Source organism: Canis lupus, chromosome 11, assembly GCF_011100685.1.
Source record: "Canis lupus familiaris isolate Mischka breed German Shepherd chromosome 11, alternate assembly UU_Cfam_GSD_1.0, whole genome shotgun sequence".
Lineage (NCBI taxonomy): Eukaryota > Metazoa > Chordata > Mammalia > Carnivora > Canidae > Canis > Canis lupus.
Genome location: NC_049232.1, coordinates 73228578 through 73244181, shown reverse-complemented (window position 1 = coordinate 73244181; position 15604 = coordinate 73228578). Strand labels below are relative to the sequence as shown.

Genomic DNA, 15604 nt, shown 5'->3' with positions numbered 1-15604 from the left:
CTGTAAACCTCCGCTGCACAAACCCTCACGTGCTCAGGGGCAGGGCCTGTTGGTCCTGGGGGAAGGTGGAGCAGCTGGAGATTGAGTCCCAAATCAGCTAAATTTTGCCATCAGAATGGTGGTGGTGGAGCGGATACGGAACGGGTGACAGACGTCCACCTCGTGGCCGTCCAAGCCCTGTGCCGGGTGTCTGTGGAGCATGTCAGCTGCTCGGATTGTTCGGTGTGAAATTTAATTTGGGCTCCTGGGTGAGCAGGGAGGAGGGCGTGAAAGATATGACACTGGTTAATTTCATGTTTTACAGGCCCGACAACCCCAAAAGTACATTTCTCGGCGAAAACTGAGAACCTGCAGGCCACTGCATGCAACGGATACGCAGTCCAGGGGGAACGTGGAGATAGTGAGAGAAAAAAAACAACCTAAAGAATATATCATTTCCTGAAATCAAATAAACTTACAGCCTTCCATCTCAATGGGTTAGATTGACAGGCAGAGACAGGAAGGCAAAAGAGGGTTTCTTTTAACTCTCGCCAATATAGCTCCACATCCCGACAAACACTCCTTAGCTTGGCGTTCGAAGCCCCCAGCCTCCACCCTAATCCATCTTTCCACGGGCAGATCTGGGCTGATTTCACTCTTGCTCAGAAGCTTTTTTGCCTCTGCGGCCCCTGGGTGGCTCAGTCGGGTGAGGCTGGACTCTTGATTTGGGCTCAGGTTGTGGTCTCAGGGTCCTCAGATCAAGCTCTGTGTCGGGCTCTGGGGTCTGCGGGGAGCCTGCTTGAGATTTTCTCTCTCTCTCTCTCTGCCCCCCCTCCTCCCCCTGTCTCCAAAATAAATAAATAAGTCGTTTTTTTTTTTTTTTGGATCTGTCTCCCTCCTTAAAGACTCCAGCAGAAAATCAGCTTCTAATTGGAGCACAGAAGGCCCTGAGGGCCGTGCCTCCTGCCTCAGCTCCTTCCCTGCTCACCCGAAGCCCACCGGGCCAGCTGCACTGATTGATGGGTCCCCAGTCTGCTGCTTCCCTGCCTCTGTACATGCAGGTCCCTTCTCCCTGGAACTCCCTCCGCTTTGGACCTTTCCTATGTTTCAGGGATATTCAAGCTGCACAGGGAGCAGCTGAGAGCCAAGATGGGACATGGGCCACTTGATAAACTGAGCCCTGGCCTCCACCACGGGCTACCTGCATGACCTTGACAGGCTGCTCACCTTCGCCACCAGTTTCCAGTTACCTGCCCGGGCTGAAAGAGAAATGCTCCCCGTAGTGTTGGGATTCAGCTGCTTAGCGTGTGTCACATACGGAGCACAATGCCTGGCACATGGAAAATACCCCGTAAATGGCTTATTTTCCTTGTTAATGTAGCTCAGATACTACTTCCTTTATGAAACCTTCTTTGAGTCTCACATGCAGATTTAGGTGCTGTTTCCATCGCTCCATGAATGATTCAATTGCATCTTCCATATGCATCAATTACTGAAATCACTGTGTTGAATATTGTACTTAATAGTCACTGGGTGCCCCCCGCCCCCTCTGCCCATTACACCCCGTGTGTGGGTGTATAGACAGATCACCTGCATAGATCGGGTGTAGCCTTCTCCATATGCCCAGTGCTTGGCCAAGTGTCCAACACAACGTAGACACCTAAACATGTTGGCCAAAGTAATGGATGACAGGATGAATGATCACATGCGTGGGTCACCCAAGGCCTGGATCCAGCCCCAGGTCTCCTGTGACATCTTCTCTGACCCTGCCAGGACAATGAAGGTCCCTGTCTGTGACATATCTTTTTGCCAAAACCCTCAAATGCCACAATCATGTTGTGAGCACTACACAGGGGGGTCCACGCCTTATTCATCCCCACGAAGCCATTGGCACAGGACCTGGGACATGTTAGGAACTCAGGATATGTTCTTCTTTCTCTCCATCATCACCATATTCCTCTGTTTTCACTTTAACTCTTCCCAGGGCAGCTGATATTTGGGATTTCATCAGGGTCAGGATGGGTCAGAAGGGCCAGCCATGGGGCTGGGTTTCCTGTCCAAAACACACACATGAATGGAGACCGTGGCAGGAGCCTCTGGCAAACTGTCCATGCAGACACAGAAAATCCATATGCAGGAGAAGCTGTGAAAAAAAATTTTTTTTTTTTAAAAAAGGTCCTTTTACCTGGATGGATACTTAAAGCAAGAGAGTCTGTGGCAGCTTGCGAGAACTACACGGTAGGCCATTCTGGTTCTGTTGAGGAAACTATCAACTGATTGAGATTTTTCTGAGCCAAGGAAAGTTTTGAAACTATTTCAGATAAGGAGAGCAGGAGGTAAAAATAGTTATTGGATTACTGCGCTTGTATTTGGAACTATTCATTGAGTATGTTTGTAGGTGAGGGGGGAAATCATATCACTTAGTGCATATTACTTGTCAGGTGCTCTTGTGAACTCTTCACACATATTAGCTCATTTAAAAGACACAACAACCAGGGCGCCTGGTTGGCTCAGTAGGTTAAGTGCCTCTTATTTCAGCTCAGGTCATGCTCTCAAGGTGGGGGGACTGAGCCCGGTGTGAGGTGCCATCCTGGGTGTGGAGCCTACTTAAGATTCTCTCTCTCTCTCTCCCTCTGTCACTGCCCCCCTGGGCCACGCTCTCTCTCTCTCTCTCTCTCTGTCTATCTCTCTCTGTCTCTTAAAACAACAGCAGCTATATAAGGCAGGTGTTATTATTCCCATTTATAAAGGAGACTTAGGTACAGTGAGTTATTTGCTCAAGGTCAGACAGCCAGTAGGTGGTGAGCCTGGATTCGGTCCTCACCCCAGAGCTGACGTTCTCAGCGTCTACAGAAAGCATCTGTGCATATTAGGGATAAATAAGAAGCATATGCACATGGTGTCATTTTTTAAAAACACATTCAACAGATGTTTATTGAACATTTACTCTTTGTCAGGCCTGGTGCCAGGCTAACAGAGTGATGCCGGATGAAGAGGATGACACAGGCCTGCTTTCAAGGAACTTACGAGCTGGTGAGTGGCCCGGCGGAGCTAGACAGATGGTGAGGGGCTCAGTCCAGTTTAATAAACTCCTTTTCCCACTGGTTCTGGGTGAGATGTTATGCCCGGTCCTGGGAGATCACTTGTGGGACACCATCCAGGCTTTCAAGATGCTCAGAGAGCATCAGATCCTGCATGTTTCACAATAAACATCCCAAACGTCCTCACATCCTCATTCAACTCTGATTTCTTCAAAAGATAAACCCAAAGCCCACAGTACTGAGCCCATTGTATGCTACCCTGGCCTCTGGCAACTTTGTTTTATTCTTTAAAGGGACTGTCCTTCCTCATGGAGGTCTGCATCTGTGAATCTAGATCTTTGTAGAAGTGCTAGGAAACTCAAGGAGGCTGAGAGTGAAGACACCAGATTTAATGGCACAAGACGCGCCGTGGTCCTGAGTCACTCCCATGTTTGCTAATAAGAACGTGTTGCAATGTGTAAAATGCTACAAACATATAGAAGTTAATAATTTAAAAAAAAGAAATAAAAAAAGAGAAATGTCCTTCCAAATATGAGTTTGGTCTTCAGGGAGGGTCTTTCCTACCCCAGTGGTTCGGACTACCACCAGAACCTGCCTTCTCCTGGTGTGGTTAACCGGGCTTCTGGGGGATATGCTGGTTGTGCTGACAGCTCTTCCCCAACTCCCCTTCTAGACAAGACTGCGCCACTTACAGCACCCTGCTGTTTTCGGGCGCGTACCTCCTGGACCAGGTGTAGTCACCTCCAGAGGAGTCCCTTTGTTGGCTGGTAGTGGAGCATGAAATAACTTGTCCTGGGAGGGTGAGCTCAGTTCATCAGATTTCTTCCCTGACAATTCACACGGGAAAGACAGAAATAATTTGTTAGTTGGAAGCAGACGGAGAGACAGACGTAATTAGGTTGGTGGTGGAGCATGTGAGTAAGAATTGGGAAGATTGAGTTGGCTGCACTACTGCATTTCCTGCCATTTTGAAGCTGGGTAGCCAGCAGTCCCTGGACTTCCAACTGTGGGTCCCTGAAGAAAGGCCTCAGATTTCAATTTGCTCAGCTGGTTCACTCTCCCTGAAAACCAGAACTGGTGGACCGGATCTAGTGGATGGGGCCAAATCTAAGGAGGCAAATGCTAATGGGCCCGTCTCTGGGAAGTCTCTGTGGACCACTTAATGAACACCTTCCCCTACACACACACACACACACACACACACACACACACCTTATTCCTCTATCCTCTGCCCCGACCCTATTATTTATTGGTTAATTCCAAGTAGGTGAAGGTGTGTGAGTGCATGCATGCTCGCATATGTACGTTCTGTGTGTGTGTACATGGAACAGGTCTTGTGTCCTTTTTGTGTGTGATCCTGAGAAATAGCTGAGACCCTCAGTGTAGCTCAAAGGTAGATGGAAACACTACTGAAGAGCTAGATTCTCAGTCCCCATAAAGCTGAAACCACCTGCTCTCATGAGAACATCTCCTAGACAAGCGTGGCTGGCTCGCTCCATGCTGTTCTTGTCATTAAGCAGAAGCCTCAGTGTGAACAGGGTACACAGGCCTGTATCCACACTTGCATCCCTCTAGTCACAAGATTCTTCCAGAAACACAGAACTTCTCCGAACGGCAATGACTTCTGGGCGCCACGGTTTGATGGCCATGACTTCTGATCCACTTTGTGTTGCATATTCTGGGCACAAGGGGCTTGGGTCCCATCCCAAGAGCTGGCCTCATGTCTCAGACCTCCCTGTTCCACTCACTCTATGTCCACAGGGCTCTCTCCTGAGTTTTTTGTTTGGTTTTGTTTTGAAGGACATACTCCCTCCTTCTTCTGTCAGGACCTTTCTCCACTTACTGTCCCCTCTCTGGAACATTTGTTCACATCACCTGGCACAGTCATACCTGTCTTTCCTGCCCTACTTATCCACCCTACCCTCCCAGAGGCCTTTTCTAAAGCTTCACCTTGACAGTTGTAAGATCTCACAGCTCCCTGCCCTTCTCTCTCACAACGTGTAGTTGCTTACATAATCAATTCTCTATCTTTTTTGTTTTTTGTTTGTTTAATATCTATCTTTCCCCGTAGACCAACATATGATGATTTTGCTCCCCAGGGACATTTGGCAACATCTGGAGACATCATGGGTTGTCACAACTAGTAGGTGCTATCCCTAGGTAGACACCAGGAGTACTGCTACATGTTCCATAATGTACAGGACAGCCGCCCTCCCAAAAAAGGATTATCTGCCCCAAAATGTCAAAAGTGTTATGATTGAGAAATTCCATCATAGACTATGGGCTTGATATGGGTAGAGACCTTGGCTGTCATATTCATAGCTTAATATCCTGCATTGGGCCACCAGCACATTGAATGATTTATAGTTGACCTTCAAAAATATCTGTGGACTGATACACACGCACACACACACGCCCACGTACACCCTTGGACCAATCTTATGGACAAACCCATGCTTATATCTGCCTCCTTCCCAATGGCCAATCCTATTCTTCATTCTTCCATATATCATGTTCCACACCCTTGCACTGTGATTTAAACGTAAAGATATGCTGCATTTGTACACACCTCCCTCCACCCAATATCTTATTCAGCTCTTCTTTATCAAGTGCGTCCTCTTAGCGGCTTCCACCTGTCTGCACTTCTACTGATCCACCACCCACACCCACACCCACACCCACATGTGTGTGCCTGAAGATACGCACCTACATAGAGCCCTGGCATGTTCTCCCTCACCTGCACCTTTTCTCATGAGACACGTCAACTCTGCAGCAGAGGCTTTCTCTTTTAAATCATGTAAAATAGGCTTAAACCAATGGACCTGCACAGACACACACATGAATACACTCAGTGGCACAAAAGACCACAAGACAGGCCTGGAAAGTGGAGGAGTGAGGGAGGCCCAGTGCACTTAACAAAACCTCCCTGTGGCCCTATCCAAGCCGTGGGACTGTGAAATGTGTGCCATTAAAACTAGATCTGAAAGTAGACCTCAAGCAGCGGTATCAAATCCAACTGCCATTAAAACCTCTCTTTATCTCTCTGTCTCTCTGTCTGTCTGTCTCTCTCTCTCATACACACACACACACACACACACACACACACACAGACCCTCTCTACAAATTTCCTTTAAAAAAAAAAGGAATCAAACTGCAGAAAATAATTTTAATCAACGTCATGCCCGTGTGGGCTGAGGTGAAATAGGACATTAATGCTTTTATCTCTGCTGGGGACATGGCTGACTTCACCATTGATTCCAGTGGAAGCCGCACCCCAGGTGTGTTCCCATAGCATTTCTGCATTAAGCAGTTGCAAGACCAAGTCTAACATCTTTTATTATCTCGGCAAAGCTGCACACAGTGAGTACTGAGGCCATAATAAAAAGATCCAATACCCCATTAGCACAGCTAAATATTTGACTTCTAAACTCAAGTGGAAAATGAAACCCAGTGCCTGGAGAGGAGCAGGTAAGGGGTTGCAATGTTGGAGAACCAAACCGCAATGCCTTCTAGTTCCAAGCCCTGTACAGTTGATGAAGCCTTACAAACGCATCTTTTCACTGAATTTTCACAACGGATGCAGGCATTATCATCCCTACTTCCTAGTGAGAGAACTAAGGCTTAGTGAGGTCATGTGGCTTGTCCAGACCCTACATAGCCTGACTGCAGGTGCCTGTGGTCTGTAGCGCCATGGTGGTCTGGAATCCACATCTGTTCTCTTTTCTGCCCCAGACTCTCAGTGTTATATTGAGAATTGTCTTTATTTAAGAAAATATTTTATCTATTTATTTGACAGAGAGGAGGGGGGCACAGGCAGGGGGAGCAGCAGGCAGAGGGAGAGGGGGAAGCAGGCTCCCCGCTGAGTTGGGAGGGGAAACTGATGATAAGTTAGCTAACAAATGCTAGGTTGGAGCAATGGCCAGGTCCCCAGAGGTTGAGGGACGGTTGATACGGGTGGGAATGGGTGGTGCAAGTGGGGAGGGGAGGACTTTCTCAAGCCTTAATGTGCAAATGAATCAACTGAGGAATGCAGATTCTGATGTGGTAGTTCTGGAATGGAGTCTCATCCGCTGCCTTTCAAACGTGCTCTCACATAATGTGCGCGATACTGGTCTGAAGACCACACTTGAGTAAGAAAGAAGGCCTAGACCTGTGTCCTCTCCTTTGGTAGCCCCCAGCCATGTGTGACCACAACTGTAGAAGTGTCTTCTCCGTAAATTTTTATTGTTCATATGTTGAAATGATAATATTTTTGATATGTCGGGTTAAATAAACGATGACATTAGGATCAAGCTCATTCAAATTTTGCTTTCCAAATGTGCCTACAAAAAAATTTTAAGTTAAATATATTGATTACAGGCTTGCCTATTTTGGATATATTGGTTTAAATAAAATGATCATTAAAATTACTTCTATCTGGGATCCCTGGGTGGCTCAGCGGTTTAGCGCCTGCCTTTGGCCCAGGGCGCGATCCTGGAGCCCGGGATCGAGTCCCACGTCGGGCTCCCGGCATGGAGCCTGCTTCTCCCTCTGCCTGTGTCTCTGCCTCTTTCTCTCTCTCTCTATGTCTGTCATAAATAAATAAATCTTAAAAAAAAATTACTTCTATCTGGTTTTTCTTTCTTTTTTTTTTCACTTTTTTTTTTTTTTTTTTTACTTTTTTGCATGTGGGTGCTAAGAAATTTTAATGACATTTGCAGTTTACATCCTTTTTCTATTGGACCACATGGCCTGGACTGTCCCTCCACCATAGTTAATTTGCTCATTGTTCCTTTAATATGTGGGACACCCTCCTACTGAGAGAAATACATCAGCAGTTCTCCCTTCTTAGAAGGACCCCTTGGCTTTTAATATTAGCTTTCTGGTTTGTCAGAAAGTGTTGCTTCACCTCTAGAAATTCCTAATATTGAAATCACCAGAGGAACTGATGACCTAACCTTAATTGGTTCTGATTTAAATACTTCATTTGAGCTGATTCTAATGTGTATTCAAGGTTGAATACCCTGAGAATATTAAGACTAAAAGGGAAGTTAGACTCAATCCAATGCTTATTTTGCAAACAACAAAACCAAGGCTCAAGGATAGATATTTAGTTAAGGTCACCCAGCGACCCAAGGTTCTCGAGCCTCATCCCTGGTCCGCCTCTCCTTTGTAGTCTAGTGAGACTGTCATTCCTATTGGCGCATCATTGTGTCCCTCCCTCAGTGGTATTTACACTTGAATTTCTTTATGGGGCCTGGAAGGAAATTGCATGGCATGGGAGGCCAGAAGAAATGGAAAAAAAACATCCTTCTGGGACCACTACCTCTGAGAACTAGTGAGGGGTTGAGCTATGTACCAAGTGAATCAATGTCCAATGTTAAAACAAAATGGTGGCCTATCTCAGTACGTGCAAACACTGGCAATGGCAAAGCTTTACAGACAGACACACACACATACACACACAGAGATGACTTCATGCATAACTTCATGTGTTGATTATGCCAAAACCCCGAGGCCCTTCAGGAGCAGGAGGCTGCTGGTTAAATGGCCCATCCAGCCCCAGGGAGAGACCCTGCCCAAGACATCACACACCACACCTCGCAGGCTGCCACCTGGTTTGCCAAAATCCAGTTTGGTTATAGTGCACACTCACAGCTGGTGTCTTGTGAACTGAGCCAGAATTCCCCTCTGCTTCCTCCTGTGGTCCCTGAGGGATTATCCTAATCATAATCTTCTAAGGAATTTCAGCAGATGTCTAGGCAGCTTTGGTGGCAGCTTGGCAACTCAAGCCTTCACTTGAAGGACCTACCCTTCCCCCTTCTCTGTGGGTTCATATTTTAAAGTTTGACACACTATATTTAGAAGATTCTTCGTTAATTCTAATTTTCCCTAAATACCCTTCTGGGCAGGAGAACAGGTTTGTAGAAATGTTGCCTAATAACTCCTAATAAATCAGAGGGCGGTTACGGCTGACATTTCGTGGGACAGTTTGCGCCTGGCCTTCGTCATGCTAGTTTCATAGAAGTTCAAACCTGGGAAGGGCTTTAGAAGTCACTGTGTTTAATCCCCTCATTGTACATGCGAGGAGGACATTGGCCCAGAGGTAGGCAGACTTAGTCAAGACTACAACAGGAATTGCTGGTGTGGCAGGAAAGGGAACAGCGTATGTAGATGCCCAGTTGTCTTCATGACCCCCAGATGCAATGGTGTTGATACATGGTCCAACCAAAGACAAGCTCAGTGCTTCTCCCCTGAACAGGAAAACCGAAGTGAGCAAAGCACGACTCTTGCCTTCAACAGGCTTAAATTAAGTGTGAATGTATAAGTACAATCAGGGCTGCGATTTAGTACTTTTGTTTTTCTCAAGCGGTCACAAGGGCTTTCATCACTGAAGGACTTTTCCCCTTTTTGTTCATTGCCACATCTCTGCAGCACCTCTGTCCAGATAGAAAGATAATGTGAACCATAAAGGCTAGCTGCATTTGTAGTGGAACATTTTTCTAGTAGCCACATTCAAAAAATAGAAACAATCCCATCCCTAAAAAACAAGTGAATATTATTTTAATAATACATTTAATTTGAACAACGATGTCCATATGTTATCCTCTCAAAATGCAATCAATAGGACGCAGTATTAAGGGCATTTTTTATATTACTTTTTTCATACTAAGTTTTTTTTTTAAAGATTTTATTTATTTATTCATGAGAGATACAGAGCAAGACAGAGGCAGAGACCCAGGCAGAGGGAGAAGCAGGCTCCACTCAGGGAGCCTGACGTGGGACTAGATCGGGGGACCCCGGGGTCACACCCTGGGCTGAAGGCGGCGCTAAGCCACCGAGCCCCCCGGGCTGCCCCTACTGTTTTGGAAATCCAGCGTGGGTTTTATATTTAGAGCACAGTTCAGCTCAGAACAATTTCAGGGCACGGAAGCCACCCGAAGCCAGCAGCTACCGTATGGGACAGTTCAGCTCTGGGGATTTGTAAAGTGCCCGGAACATGGTAGGAACCCAGCAGTGTGCTCAAGGACAGTGAACGGGCTGGACGGGCCGCTCGTATGGAAGAGGGGAACCGGGCCGAGCATGGCAGTGACCGACTCTGTAGGACCTTGCCCACCGCCCTCCCCCAGGACTGGAAGGTGAGCCCAGCACCCAGCCAGGGGGCGGCCCAGCCTGCCCTCGACAGCAGCTGCCCCAGGGCTCAGCACGACCCCTGACGCGTGTCTAGTAAATGTGTGTTGAGGGAAAGGTCACCTTGCTAATTGGTGAGAGCTCGGAGTTGAGAACCTGAGGCTCCTGAGGCTCCGGCCTCCTGCCCAGGGCTCTTTTCACTCCACCCTGCTGTCATGCAAATTGATTTATGTTCAGGGCCTGGAAGAGTGCGCAGCATTCGTGTCAAGGACAGGCCGGTGGGGTGTGGATGCTGAAGCTCTGATCACTGTTTAAATTTCTTTGTGAGGAGGTGTCCGGCGAGCACAGTGGGAACTCACCGTGTGGGGATCGGCACTGGCCTGCAGTAGGGATGCTGGGTGCCTTTTACATAGCAGAAGGCAGAGCGCCTGCTACCCTGGCTCCTTTTAAACAAACATGTGGTTTGGGATGTGCCTGGGGCTCCTGGGACTCCAAACATTCTCTGCCTCTCTCTCTTTTTAAAAGATTTTATTTATTTATGGGAGAGAGAGAGAGAGAGAGCACACAAGCAGGGGGAGGGGCGGAGGGAGAGGGAGAAGCAGACTCCCCACTGAGCAGGGAGCCCAACCAGGCCTGACCCCAGGGCCTTTGTCCTTTTATATCTCCATTCCCCTCCTCCTTCAGGCAGGGCCAACCCTAGCTAAGCACCCCTTCCCAGACCCGCCCCGTGCAGCCAGGGGCACCCCCTTCCTCCTCCGCTGAGGCAGGACCGAGCTCCCCCCTCCCCACAGCCCATTTCCGCGAGTCTCACGGTGGCGGGTCCTCGTTCCAGGGCCGAAGCTGTGTCTCGGAGTCAGATAACCCATCCCTCTACAAGCTCTGACTTCCAAGGGACCTTGCAACGTCTTCCAAAGCAGTTTCCCAAACTTTGGGTGTTTGCATAGCACCTCGGGATCTCTGTTGTGGCTCTCGTCTGCACTCAGTGATTCATTTTCTTCGAATCTCTTTACTTTTTAAAGCTACATAAATTTATCTTGGAAGGAAAACAGTATCTTTGAAAACCCGAGCGCGATATGGATATTAGATTCCGCATACCCAAGTATACAGCTATTTTACTATAATCAAAAGATATTTAACATTTATAAGCAGGTGTAGAGTGTCTATGCCTCTCCTGGAACCAACCGTCCGTCTACCAGTGACAAAACGCTTTTTTTCTAGGCCTTCACCTTCATTACAGACACAGAGAATACCGAGTCTCGGGGAGACGCGGCTCTGCCCCTGGAAGGTCTTAAAGAAATTTGGTGGCCAAGCTGCCTTGGCATTCGGACTCGGTGCTTTGAACACCACGGCTCCATTGGCACATCTTGCAGCTGGAGCGGCCTGCCTGGACTTTGCCTCAGTCTGAGGTTCTAAGAAAACCAGGGCTTTCAAGTCATAGGTTCAAATCCCAGCTGCACATTTGTGGCTGAGTTTATGCCAAGTGCTTAATCTTCCCCCAGCCTGCTGCCGTTCAAGGGATCGGGATGATGTACATCTTGGGGCTGTGGGAACCTTTGCACCTGGAGCCCGCTCACCGGAGATCCTGCCTCACGCACCAGGGTGGTACTCACCGAAATAACCCCAAGCCACAGCAGTCCCTTTAGGTTTTATAGCTGCCACACTCAGGAGTAAAAAGAAACAAGTGGGATGTATTTTATTCGGCTCATTACATCCAAAAGATTCCCATTTCAGCAGGTAATCAATATACAATTATTAATGGGATCGTTTACTTTTGTCATATTAAATTTTCAAAGTCCAGTATGTATTTTATCCTGAAAGTATATCTCAACACAAACTCTAAATTTGCATCAGAAAAACTTGACCTGAATTATGATTTCAGAAAATGGACGCAGTTGAAAAAGTAGATTCACATACTTGAGCTTTTTTTTTTTTTTAGATTCTTTTTTTTTTTTAATTTATTTATTCATGAGAGACACACAGAGAGAAGCAGAGGAAGGCACAGGCTCCCTGCGGGGAGCCCAGTGTGGGATTAGATCCCAGGACCCCAGGATCACTTCCTGAGCCCAAGGCAGAAGTCCAACCGCTGAGCCCCCCAGGTGCCCCTATTCACGTACTATTTAAAAAACCCATCAGGTTTAAAGACCAGGCTACCATGGTCATTCCTTTGAAGTGCGTGTTTTACCACATGGTTGGGCTCCGCGTTAATGGTCTGAGCCCACCCATTTTTTTTTAACCTAAAGGGAAGGTTGAGAAGTTATCACCAAAATGCTGAAAACTAATTAGTTCCACTGTAGGTTTACTTAGAAGGCTCATCCTCAGCAGGTGCATTATTTAAACATCAGATCGCTGATTTGTTAATAAGTCTTTTTCTCTTCCTCTAGTGAGTATAATTTTCTTCTTCGAGGTTCAAAAAGGTAGAACTTTCCTCACACAGAGGCCTGATTGTAGTGTTCAGTCTTTGATAAGGTGAATTCTTATACCGGGTTTTCTGGTTTTCTTTCTCTTTTCTTTTTTCCCCAGGTTGGAGGGTGTGTGGGAGTGTTAATCTATAGAGGATCTTTTTTTTTTTTCTCTCCTCTGTTTGTCTTCCTTTGACTATTTTCTCTTGTGAAGGCAAATACAATAATAACATCTTACTTTCTAAAGCTCTTTTCATCCTGATCGAGTTCTGAGCGCCACGGAACACATTGCATTTCAAAACTTATGGAAATGCAGTCTTACAGGTTACAAATTTAGACAACATGAAAAGTCAGACACGCGGGGTCCTTGAAGCACATTAATTCACTCACAACATGCCCCGTCCGCCGAGCAACGACAATTAATCGTCTCTGCGCTAAGCCAAGCCTTCTGCTAAAGGTAGCACAGGCCTTGTTAAGAGAAAGGGAATGATGTTTATTTATGTGTCTACATTTCCATGCGATTATGGAGAGCCCACGCAGATCCGCGGGGTTCAAACCGGCGACGGTGGAAGGGGAGCTTGTACTTTTTGCTGCAATTTTGCAGACAAACCGAGTGTTTGCATTTTTTAAAGCTCTCTTCTCCTGTTCCTTCTCTCCAGGACTGAGGAGTCCGTGTTCCGTTTACAAACCGTGCAAAGGCTGCCTTTGACAACTTAGAAGAACACAAGCCCCACGCCTACCATCGCGTGTGAAGCCCTACTTCAAGAATAGCCCGCTTTATCCCAGACGATGGATCTTTCTCACTCACACGGTTCAACCTGGCGCTCACGCTGCGTGTGCTCTACCCTCAGTCACGTGGAAAGCTTAGTCTGCACCAAGCTCCTTCCTGTGTCCTTGTGAGGCCTCTTTCCCTTGTACTGGGCACCTGTCCGCGCTTCTGCTGGTCCCCTACGGGTTTCTCAGGTCCCGGGCCCAAGTAGCATCTTTTCAAGAGGACCTGCTCTGTCCAGTTGCCAATTTTTATCATGTTCTCTTGTAGTATTCTTTCTCTTACCACCCTTCTCTGTATGCCTTTTGATTATTGTTTGTTTGTTTAGTGTTTGGCCCTCCCCATGCAATTTTAGCCATAAAATTGAATGTGTAGTGGAAGCCCCCCAAGGCTGTCCTCTTCGGATGCACCACCCCCGCGAAAGAGAGAGCTTGGGCTTACTCACAGTGGTCTTTACTTACTGCAAATGTTAGGGTTCCAAAGTAATTTTTAAACCTATCATCCATGCTGGAAAGTACTTTAAAGAGCAGCAACTGGATGCATGTCCCCTCCAGTTCATTGCTGGAGAAAATCATTGCTCAGCCGGTCAGATTGCTACAAGACTACGGCAGAAGGATTCCAAATCATCCGTTTCTACCTCCAAATACACAGCATTTTCTTTTTTTTTTCTCGACTGGTATTGTCCCTGGGAACTTCTTACTCAGCTCCCATTTTTATAATTAATTTCTTTTCACTGTATATAATGGAAAGAGAATGCTAAAATAAGAATGAAGCAACATAAATCCCCTTCACCGTACCTTATTCCTAAATCAAGATGCAGGCAGATTTCAGCAGAGGAAATGAGCTTGTACCACACCATAGCCACACAGACTTTGGGGAAAAAGAGAAGGAGATGGGAGTCAATAAATAGAGAAAATTTACCATTGTTGTGGCAGAGCTTCCAAAAGTCCTTCCACATAGATGATCTCACCTACTTTTTCTAATCAATAGGCTAGAGAAAGATGAAAACTGTGGGACACAGGCAGGAACATAAAGACTTATTTGCGAAGCCTGATACCAGCACTACACCTACCAAAAAATATGTGCCAGGTGGCGGGGGCACCTGGGTGGCTCAGGCGGTTAAGTGTCTGACTCTTGATCTCAGCTCAGGTTTTGATCTCTGGGTCATGGGTTCAAGGCCCACATTGGGCTACAATATGTGGAGCTTACTTAAAAAAAAAAAAAGGTACATCTGTGTATGTGTGTGTGTATGTATCTATCTCATAAGAGTTTCAACTGAAGTGTTTACTCTGATCTACTGGTAGTAACTGTGGAGAAAACGGTGGGGGAGAAGTCTCAGGCTGCATCAGAACTTAGCCAGAAAGCATGGTGATTGATTAATAAAGTCTGTCACGGAGATGGTAGTTGCAGTGGTTAAAAAAAAAAAAAAAATAGAACACATGCTGTATAATTGAAAACTTTTGTAAATTCCAAGTTCCAAAGTAGTAGCCATCTGTGAAATCTGGATTGTGAGTCATCAAGACACCTGGATTCTATTTCTGATGGCTTCTATAATGAGCAGTGTGGTCTTCAAGAGGTCATTTCCTTCTCAAAGGTCATTGTGAGTCTGTAGAATCCGAATATTCTAGTAGATGACTGATAAGATTTCATCCAGCTGACATGGTCTGTGATTTTACAGGAAGTTTATAATGACTGCATTAGTGGAGCATGCGCATTCTTATATAATAATGACGCAGTCCATCCTAATATACCAGTACATTTCCCCCCTCTTTTTAATCAGTATAGATTACCTAAATAGGGCATCTACTTATATAAATAATGTAGCTATTTAAAATGCTGATATTGACTCATTTCGTGTAAAATTTGAAGCGTGTCACATGTTTCCTCTAACACATATTGGGAAGCAGTTAGATTCTCTTTTCTCCTTATTTTTCATGGTGACAGCAGTCGACATACACCATACATTCCGTACACTGAACATATGCTGATGATCATGATAGTCGCAAAGTAGAAAACCAGAGAAGCAAACTTACAGGAAAAGAGGATTGAAAGACAACATAATTCTTGAAGTCATGAGGAATTTTTCTCCTTGCTATGACAAAAATGAAACATGTTCATCATAGAAAGATTAGGGAATGCAGAGAAGAGACAGGTGGCTTGTGTGTGCAGTCCCTGATCACAGAAACCATGTCTATCTTGCCAACCATTGTATCTCCAATGATTTGTAGAATGTTTGGGACTAATTAATAAGTAGATTCTGAATATATGAATAAGTCAATGAATGCTGGCAAGAAGAAAAAAACAAA

General features: G+C 46.2%; 1 long non-coding RNA gene across 2 annotated transcripts; it reads left to right on the top strand.

The window, feature by feature from the left end:
• The first annotated feature begins 1810 nt into the window (after positions 1-1810).
• Positions 1811-14361, top strand: LOC102152979. Of its 2 annotated transcripts, none has more exons than XR_005366455.1 (3): positions 1811-2217; positions 2937-3012; positions 13189-14361. It is a non-coding gene; the product is annotated as an uncharacterized LOC102152979 (long non-coding RNA). The 2 variants fall into 2 exon arrangements; XR_005366456.1 differs by lacking the exon at positions 13189-14361 and adding an exon at positions 3314-3529.
• The last annotated feature ends 1243 nt before the right edge of the window (positions 14362-15604 follow it).